Source organism: Solanum pennellii, chromosome 12 (genome assembly GCF_001406875.1).
Source record: "Solanum pennellii chromosome 12, SPENNV200".
NCBI classification, from domain to species: Eukaryota; Viridiplantae; Streptophyta; class Magnoliopsida; order Solanales; family Solanaceae; genus Solanum; species Solanum pennellii.
The window spans coordinates 63,601,861-63,612,314 of NC_028648.1; the positions used below are offsets into that span (position 1 = coordinate 63,601,861).

The 10,454-nt window shown below is 30.4% G+C and overlaps 1 pseudogene; it reads left to right on the plus strand.

Annotated features, from left to right (window-relative positions):
• The first annotated feature begins 858 nt into the window (after positions 1-858).
• Positions 859-1,552, plus strand: LOC114075352 (annotated as a pseudogene).
• Positions 1,553-10,454: the final 8,902 nt, after the last annotated feature.

Consider the following 10,454-nt stretch of genomic DNA (forward strand, 5'->3'; position numbering starts at 1 on the left):
AATTATTTGCTTAGTTTTTCAATGTTTGTCGAATGTATATTTATATGTTAATAACTTTCAAGAGTAAAATAGGAAGAATAGAGTCATTTATGCATTGATTTTGTAAAATGATAAATACTAAGAAATATCTTTTTTTAGTAAAGACGGCATGTAAGTAGGAATGGAGAGAAAGTATTTGCTATTCTTTTTACCATATATTTTAACACTACTTAATTCCTTAATTATTAATTCTCCTAATACCCCCTTCGTTCAATTTTACTTGTCACACTTGACTTGACACATCAATTAAGAAAATAACTATTTATATATGTATTTTACCAGACTATCCCTATTAAATGATGTCTTGAAAAATGATTTGAAAAATATGTATTTCATGTTAAGGGTGAAACATGAAAAAAATTAGAGTCTTTTCTTGATATCTCAAAAGTGACAAATACAATCAAAAATCTATTTTAGGAATAAGTGACAAGTAAAAATGAATGTAGAAGTACTTGTTACCATATATTTTAAGACTATTTAATAATTAAAATTTGTAATACACTTTATCATATAACTTTTTTTTTATTTCTCTTACCATATTACCATATAATTTTTCTATTTATGTACATGAATTACTTACATGAAATAATATAAAAGAGAATCAAATGTAATAAACAAACAAAAAAAGAAATTATTTAATAGAGTTAAATGATGTAATACATGACAAAAGAACATGGCTAAGTAATAAATATATAAATATCAAAAGAAGGAAACTACCAAGAAATATATTTATCAATTTTCCAACTTTTCACAGTAAAACCTTTAGAAGTTCTAGAAAACGTGTGCAATGATGGGGCCCTTCAGTCCCGCAAAACAAATATGAAGGAACTCGGAGAAGATGAATTTTTGTGCCTCAGTTTTGACTATTTTGGATTTTTATCAGATATCGTTGCAAAAATCTCCAATGAATTTCAGACGGAAGAGAATCATAGCGAAGATGATATTGAATTCTCTTTAGTTTCTGAGAATTTGGATATATTAATCTATGATGGCTAGAATAAATTCCAGCAGCCAATTTTTCCTTTTTTCAACCGCGGTCTATTGTTAAGTGATTCAGATTTGAAGGATGTTGATAAATCAATTCTGATTCCGTTGAAAAAATTGTTTCTCGAAAAAAGTGAATCAATGGCGTCGTGGGAGGCAGAAGAATTGGAGACGATACCTTCCAGAACTTACTGTAGGTGGAAGCCAAAGAATTGGAGACGATACCTTCCGAAACTTACTGTAGGTGGAAGCCGAAAATAAGCAAGCCATTACCAGAAAAATGCAATAAGAGTAAATCAATAGGATCTGTATCGAAGCGATGACCAAGGATCCAAGATATGTTATGGCGGAGTAATAGTGAAGGACAGGATAAGGACAATTTTGTATTTCTTAAACCAAAAACAAAAATTCGAGTGAAGTGTTGAAGACGGCCGAAAATTTGAAGCAGACGAAATCCAACGAAGGAGAGAAGGGTCTATCACCGACAGCGCTTCTCAGCAAGCACCATATTATGCACGAAATAAAATAGATAAAGAAGGTGATAAGAATAAGAGAAAATCATATTTACCTTATAGGAAAGAGCTAATTGGATTTTTTGCTATTGGTTTGAGTAGAAGTTAGCATCCATTCTACCCACATGCAAATGCTTGTTAGCTTGGATTTTTCTTTTTAGTATAGGATTTTGCTTTTTTTTTTTTGGGATAATGCCCAAGTACCTCCTCAACCTATGCCTGAAATCTCAGAGACACACTTATACTATACTAAGGTCCTATTACCCCCCTGAACTTATTTTATTAATAATTTTTTTACCCCTTTTCGACCTACGTGGCACTATCTTGTGGGTCCAACGATGGTTGACTTTTTTTTTCAAACTAGTGCCACGTAGGCTAAAAAGGGGTTGAAAATTACTTATTAAATAAGTTCAGGGGGGTAATAGGACCTTAGTATAGTATAAGTGTGTCTCTGGGATTTCAGACATAGGTTGAGGGGGTACTTGTGCATTTTCCCTTTTTTTTTTTCCAATTCTAAAATTAGAAAGATTTTGACAACTCCCCACACTCAATCAAAATGTTGAATTTTGAGATTCATTCTTTTTTTTAAAAAAAAGTTAACTATAAATTGGGATATGGAATTTAAGTATTTCTTAAAATTAGACCTATATATTTAAAAAATGTTATAATGTTCAAATTTATGTGACACATTTCATTTTCTGAAAGTCAAATAATTTATATTTGTAAACTATGCAAAAACAATATAAATCTATTTCAATTTCAAAGATCAAAATGTGTCACATAAGACAGAGGGATTATAATAAATTACTCTCTTGCTTTTTTTACTTGTCATAGTTATTTTTTTTACTAATATTTTACGGTTGAGTCTTGTAACTAATCCTATTGTCTTGAGATTTCTCGAATTATTTTAATAAGATTTAAAAAAGAAAAATACTTTATTAGAAGTGGATACGTAGTATTGACTAAAGAAAAGAGAACTGTCATGGAGAGTTGCTCATCGCTGACTTCAACAAATGAGCAAATGAAGTTAAGAGTGATGTAAACCTAAAATAGAGTTATAGTTGAAGCAGAAGAAGAGACCTGAATGAGTTGATTCGATACGAAAAAAAATATAATTTTAATAATTTTTATATAGTTTTTCCCTTTTTTATTTTTTTTTTAAAATTTTATATTATCATAACCTAATTTAGCTTTGAAAGTTAACAATATTAATTTTAGGGATAATGCACAATTACCCCCTCAACCTATGCCTAAAATCTCAGAGACACACTTATACTATATTAAGGTCCTATTATCCCCCTGAACTTATTTTATTAATAATTTTCTACCCCTTTTTTACTTACGTGGCACTATCTTGTGGGCCCAACACTGGTTGACTTTTTCTTTCAAACTAGTGCCATGTAGGCCTAAAAGGGGTAGAAAATTACTTATAAAATAAGTTCAGGGGGGTAATAGGACCTTAGTATAGTATAAGTGTGTCTCTGAGATTTCGGGCATAGGTTGAGGGGGTACTTGTGCATTTTCCCTTAATTTTACAAAAAAACATATGAAAAGAATCATATAAATTGAAAGAACATAAATAATATTTGAATCATTAGTACAACATTTTCTTGAGAGGTTACTGCAAATATTTTCCTCCTATGGAATCTTTCGGATTATAATCATACAGTAAAACCTCATCAAATTAATATAATTGAGATCATGAAATATTATTATTTGTAGAGATAATATTTTATTAGTAAATTAATATTTATTAATTTAAAGAGTGTTTTGATATTCAACTTTGTGATAGTGATATAAATAGAGATTTCAAGTCGTATCACCGCAACATATTTTATTGAAGGATATCAAAAGGCTATAAAGTCGGACAAACTAATCCAGATAAGATTAATATTCTGGGTGCTATCAAATTTGCGATCCCATCTTGAACAACAAATATTCAACAAGAGATAAAAGCAAATTATTTTCGTCACTGCAAAATTTGTTCGGAGTAAGGGTGTCAAATGGGCGGGTTGGGTTGAACTTGGAGATAGTAAAATGGGTTGACACAGAAATATGATTGGGACTTGGCGCACCCAAATTTACTTTGCACTTAAATGGGGTTGGGTTCAAATGGGCTAAAAAATGGGTTGGGTCTTGTCCCACTCAATTTGACCCCATTAATCTCAATAATTTTAACATAGTGATATTCTCCTTTTATAATCACAATTCAATTTTTTGCTCAAGATTTTCTTTTAAATGTAACAATTGGATAGATAAATCATAAAACTGTTAAATAGATTAGATAATAATTCATACATTTAATATAGGAACATGTCTTTGTAAAGAGTTTTAAAACAGGTTGAAATTGGAGATTGAATTGGGATCAATTGAGGATTCTCTTAAATGAGTTAGACTTGAATGATTTAAGATTCAACCTAATTCAAGTTATCTTAAGCCCAATCCTTAAGTTTTGGGTGGGTTATCTATTTTCGGTTTCATTTTTGACACCCCTAATTCGGAGGATGAAATCTCACTGAATTTGAATGAATTCACTTGTGAAAACGTCATTAATTTACTTGATGTCATAATTAATGTTCTCGATTGTGCCAGTAAAATGGACGTTAATAATCCGTTGAATTATCTAGTTGAAAATGATATATGATCAGAGATTTAGAGCTTAAAAGAAATTGTGGATACCATACAAAATATTGTTAATAATGTAGTTGAAGATGAAGCAATACAGTTGAAACCATTTATGTGTAAAAAAACACTTATCGCATATAGAACTCTTCACAATTTGATGATACAGTTCGAAAAAACAACAATGAAACTTTTTGATGCAATAAGAAAATGTAGAGATGAACTTTAAAAAGATTAAGAGTTAAACAAAAAACGATAAATAATAAAATCATTCACTTAGATATATTTGCATTTAAAAATAATTATTAATCCCTTCGTCCTTTTTTACTTGTCCACTTTTGAATCGCACACCTATTAAGAAAGTAATTAATGACATCATGAATTTACCATTTTACCCTTATTGATGATGAAGTGGATGAAAAGTTCTACATTTTTTCAAAGTAATTAGTTATTTAGTTGAGGGTATAATAGGTAAAAGAAATTGTCCTTTCTGGATTTGTCAAAATGGACAAGTAATTAGGAACAACTATAAAAGAAAAAGCGGACAAGAAAAAAGGGACGGAGGGAGTAATTTATAAAATGGAAACATATATTTATGTAAGGATTTTTTAAAAATATATTATCTTATTATTTTATCGAAATAAGTGATTTTTTCCATCAGCTCAAATCAAGATCGAAGAAAGATATTATCTTAAAAATTTCATTAATTTATTTAGTATTAACTTGGTGAATTGTACGGTACATCACAATTTTGATACTTCATTGATTACAAACTTACTTGAAAAAAATAGCAGTGAATGGAACATGATCTAAAATAGGCTTATAGTTGTTTAAATGAAATGACCACTATTCATTGCTAACATTCATTATTGACTCACTTAAAGTAAAAGCTACTTATACTACTTATTATCCTTATTTATTACTTTCTCCGTTCCTTTATTACGTGTTCACTTTTGAATTGTCATATTTATTAAGAAAATAATTAATGACGTAGTGAACTTACCATTTTACCCCAATTAACTATGAAGTTGATGAAAAGTTCTACATTTTTCAAAGAAATTAGTTATTTAATTGAGGGTATAATAGGTAAAAAAATTATCCTTCCTTGATTTGTTATAATATACAAGTAATTAAAGACAACTATAATAGGAAAGTGAACAAGTAAAAAGGGACGGAGGAAGTACTTTTATCAGTATTAATACTTTTTAAAAATAGTATAATATCTTCTTATACATATGACCAAGGTAAGGAAGAAATGACTAATTATTATGTTTTAATCTTTAAATGGCAAGTATTGTGAATATCTATTTTTAATAAAAATGCAAAATAATTAGAAACAAATTTTGATTATCAAAAAATTTGTGATTGCAAATAAATGGTAAAGAGGTATATTAAAAAGGATTGTGAATTGAGTTCAGAGACATGTGATTTCACTCATTTTTCTCTAATCATTGTAATAGTGTCATAGGTTCATCATATTAGTTAAAAATAAATATTCGGTAAATTTTGAGAAAATAGTGTACATACGCTCAACTCGAGTATGATGATAAGTTTTGTTTGTGTGGTTTTGATTTATGTAATATGTATGGTTGAATATTTAGCGAAAGATATAATAAAGTCGATGGGGGAGGCAATCAATTATAAATTAAGATACGTAAATGTATAAACTTATTCAAGGTATAAACTAATGTTGATAGAAAATGAAATTGTGTTACATGGTTGGAATCAAAAACTCAAGTTTTTCATGACGAATGTATGTTCGTGTTAGTATGTTTTGTCAAGAAATGGATTAGTAAGGTAAGAAATGATTGATCACATTGGGTATTGGGCTTTTGGAAGGACTTGTGCATAATTTGAGCCGTAAATTCAGTTACTTTTGATTGACAAAGAATCTAGAGAAATGTTTCACTTAATATATTGATCAAGTTTCAATGGTGGGCTGTCTTCGCGGTCCTAGACTAACAGGTAAAACTATAATGGATTGTTGATAAAAGGATAAAATTACTAAGATAGTCAGTGAAATGATCAAGAGTCTGATGTATTGAAGAGTTCAAGATATTTAGAATTTTGCGTCATGAGAAGAAATTAAGAAAGATGAAGGGATAAGACCTCTCATATCTACCCTTGATATAGAATGGAAGGTTATATGAATTTTTGCCTTTAAATTAAGAATGACTATCATATGCGACCTGATTCGTACAGACTTACCAGAAATTTATCAGCGACTTTATAAAGGTTGAGTTTTTGTTTGAGTGACAAATAGTGATGAGAGTAGAAGATTCTATGTGGTTATGTCTAGTTATATTGTTGAAATATAATAAGTAACTTATGAATGTTAAACGGTGTGAACTTACAATTTTACATGATTAATAAGGATTTTGAGGAAATTGAAACTACTTTGTTGATAGGACGATGCAGACTGCTATGATATATTACATAGGAATTTGATGGTGGATAGAGGTTATGATTTTATATTATACCGAATTATCGGAGTGACCAAGAATATATCTTAAATGTTGGTATGAGGTGTATGATGACTTTGAATATTTGTTGAAATTTGGTTTCTTAAAAATTACGTGGAGTTCACATTGTACGTGATTCAATAAGTTTTATATTGATGAAAAAACACTATTTTGAAATTAGTGCTACCAGTCTTGGATATGACTTGTATTTGTCATGAAATGCTTAAATGAAAAGAGAGGGATTCATAGTGCGAGAATTTTGGAGGTGATAATGTATTTGTTAAAAAACTTTAATACTAGTGACGGTTTGAGAGTAAGGTTAGTGATGAGTATGGTTATGATGAATTATTAGTATTAAAAGTGTTGACTTTAATGGAGTATTGTTAAGAGCAGGCGAGGTTCAATGAATCGAGTAATGTTTACGATTGTAATGAGGACTAGACTAATTGATCGTGGGTGGCTAAAAATCAAGGAGATGGAGTTAGATGGATAAAAAGTTTGATATGGGCACTATAAAAGAAGTATCCAGTGTTATTCGACTTTGATGTTGTATATTCTTATATAACTATCTACATCGTTTTTAATATAGTTTGGAGTGTTATTTGCTACCTATACCCACACGTGTGTTTCTACTTCTATGAATGAATTTCTAGTGGTGGATTGGATGTACCGATCCTCTATTGTACTGTTGATAAAGTAAGATCCTTAGGCAGACTTGGTCATATCAGTTATGATAAATTTGGTGTTGTTTAGATAGTGAAAGTATATCAGTAGTTCTACATGTACTACCTTACTTATGAGAACTTATATAAAAGCTATTGAGAGTTATAATTGTCTAAGAGTGTTGTTAGAGGTTCTGTATTTTGAAATGTATCGCTTGTTGGGTAGTTACTTGGTCATTTCCTTCTTTGGGTTAGATAAGTTTGATCCTCCCTTGATGAGTCATCGATGTCTAGAGATAATATTTTTATAACTAACTAAGCTCCTGGAAAGATTATATTGTGACACAGGAATTCTGATAAGATGAATGATAGTTTGTGCAATATGAGTCTGTGGGTGTTGGTTCTGGTTCATAAATGAATGTACTGGGTATTGATTCAGAATGTTATCTTTGTTATGTGAGAAAAGATTTGTCATGTTGAGTGTGTTATGTCTAGTGGGTGTCAACCTAGAATGGGCTCATGGGATAGTATGTGTCTTGATTATCACTACTGATTTATAGATCTTCCAAAGTTTGATCCGAAAGCTTAATTCTTGGTAGTTGATTTTGATGGAATGATCCTAAAGATGAGTTGGTCACTTGGAGAGATGAACATAACTCAAAAACTTAAGCTTTTTGCTAATATTTGTTATTCCTCTTTCTCCTTCGTTATGTTCGAGGACGAACATGATTTTTAGTGGTAGATAATGTAATGACCCGGAAGGTCATTTTTGAAAATTTGAAATATTCATTTAACTAGAGTGAACTAACTGATAGCTAATTATTAAATAACTAATTTCAATAAATGCTTAATGGGTTAAATTTATAATTAGTTTAATACAACTTAACTCATATAAGAAATTAATTATTAGGGTTGAGAATTATTGGGTCATATTTTGGGGGGGGGAGGGGAAGAAAACAAAAAGAGAAGGCAAGAACTCATGAGCGGACGAAAGCGAAAGAAAAGTTCGTGAAGAATTTGTGCGCGGGAACAAGGAGTATGTTAGGTAAGTAAATAAATATGTATATGTGAAGTTAATTTTTATATCTTGTACAAATCGATATATATATACAAACACTACTAGGATATCAGACTTTTCTTTTACGTTAGTTAATATTTTAACCCATTTAAGAGTTTGGTGAAATTAGGTGAAATTGTTGTATGCTAGTTATAATGGTTATGAGTTGTTTTGAAAATTAATGGTAATATACTTCAAGTTCCACGCTACTGTACATAAGGCAAACCAGTTCAAGTTTTATATATTTGGTTATTATATTATGATTCAAGTTTTAATATATTGGTGTATATAGTTAAATATTAGATGTATGATGTTTTTGTGAATACATTCGAATTATGATATTGAAAAAATTGAATTTTAATTATAGACTTGAAATTTGGAAAATATGATAGTTGAAATGTTAATTGGCACTAAGAACTACGAATTTAATTATAAATTTTAGTAAATTTTTAGGTCAAGGTTAAACACATAATAAAATATGGGTCTTACTAGTTTTGAAAGCTTATTGTGATTATGTATATGAATAGATTGCTTTGACTTGAAAATTCAAAAAATAGGAAAGTCTCAAGTCCTGGAGTAAATTCTTATTGGATTCAGGCAAGCAGATTTCTAAACTCTTATTAAGTGTATGAAATGCGTGTATTTCCTTGTGGTATATGTTTGGGAGTAATGAGACTTGGAGATGGTTTGACTTGTTCACATTGATTAATTCTAATGATGAAAACAAAGGGTAATAAAAGGCAACATTAATAATTACTTGTGTGGGATGTGTTGATAATGGAGAATGGTTTGAAAGTCTTGTTGAATCATTGTTGATGTTGTTGTGAATTGTGCAATGTTATGAAAATGGTCATCTCCTTGTCATGTTTGTGAACATGTCATTTGTATTGTTCTGAGACATGGTCGTGACAAGTGTTATGTGCATTGAGAAAGAATGAGAAATTAAAGAGGATGTATCATTTCGAGGGTCGTATCGCGCGCCGCGATGAATACTATTATTTCGAGAGACGTATCGCACGCCAGGATGGATACTATATATCGAGGGACGTATCGTCCAGCGCGATGGTTACTATTATTGAGGGTCGTATCGCACTCTGCGATGGATACATGGACAGATATGTCCCCCATGGGTCCCGAACTGATAGACAACAGGTGTGTATCACTAGGTCAGACATGCATCATTATACTTGACATTGCATTTCATGCATTGCACAAACTTATCATTAATGAATTTGATACTGTGTTTTGTTGATCTTGTGATTGCCTTTCTACGGAACTTGTGATTGATGAATACTGAGCTTCTTATTGAGGATATCTAATTTTTGGAAGTGTTATTGAAGATATATAATTTGCCAAAGTGTTGTTGTGAATGATATGTAATTTTTCCAAGTGTTGTTGTTGAGTTATGTGCTATATAAACTGTGAGATGCTAGGTTAAATTGATTTTTTATGGAGGTTGTAGCTGTGGAGGTTCGATTGGGGTGGTAGGAGTACCCGTATTTCATCCCCTTAACTTGTGTTTAGAGATTTACTTCTTGAGTACCGTGTGGTTTGGTACTCACCCTTGCTTCTACAAATTTTTGTAGGTAAGAGCCTGGATTTTTGTGGTACTGTCATCCTCTTCTTTTCCGAGGCTTCTTGGAGAATTGTGAGGTAGTTGTTTGTCGTCTCAGTGGAGTTTCTCTCTCTTTACTTATGATCTTGTTCTATTCTAGAAACAACTTCATTGAGACTAGTGTTTTATTTTGATTCAATTGTAATACTTTTAGGCTTGTACACGTGACAACCAAATTTTGGGGGTATTTTTGAGATTATTATAAAATTTCCGCATTTTAGTATAATGATTGAGTTTTAGGCTGACTTGTCTTGGTGGGATAAGACAAGTAACATCACGTCCATTTTGGATCATGACAAACAAATACAATTTGTTTTTGAAAACACTTTTCAAATGAGTTAACCAAATATAAATAAAAAATTTCAAAAATATTTTTTCTAAATCTATTTTTATAAATTACTTCTAAAAATAAGGCGCTTTCGGTAACAATACCAAAGATTCTTAGATTTTAGTATTAAGTGAGTCAAGAATTAATGGTAGCAATAAATAACGATCATCGTT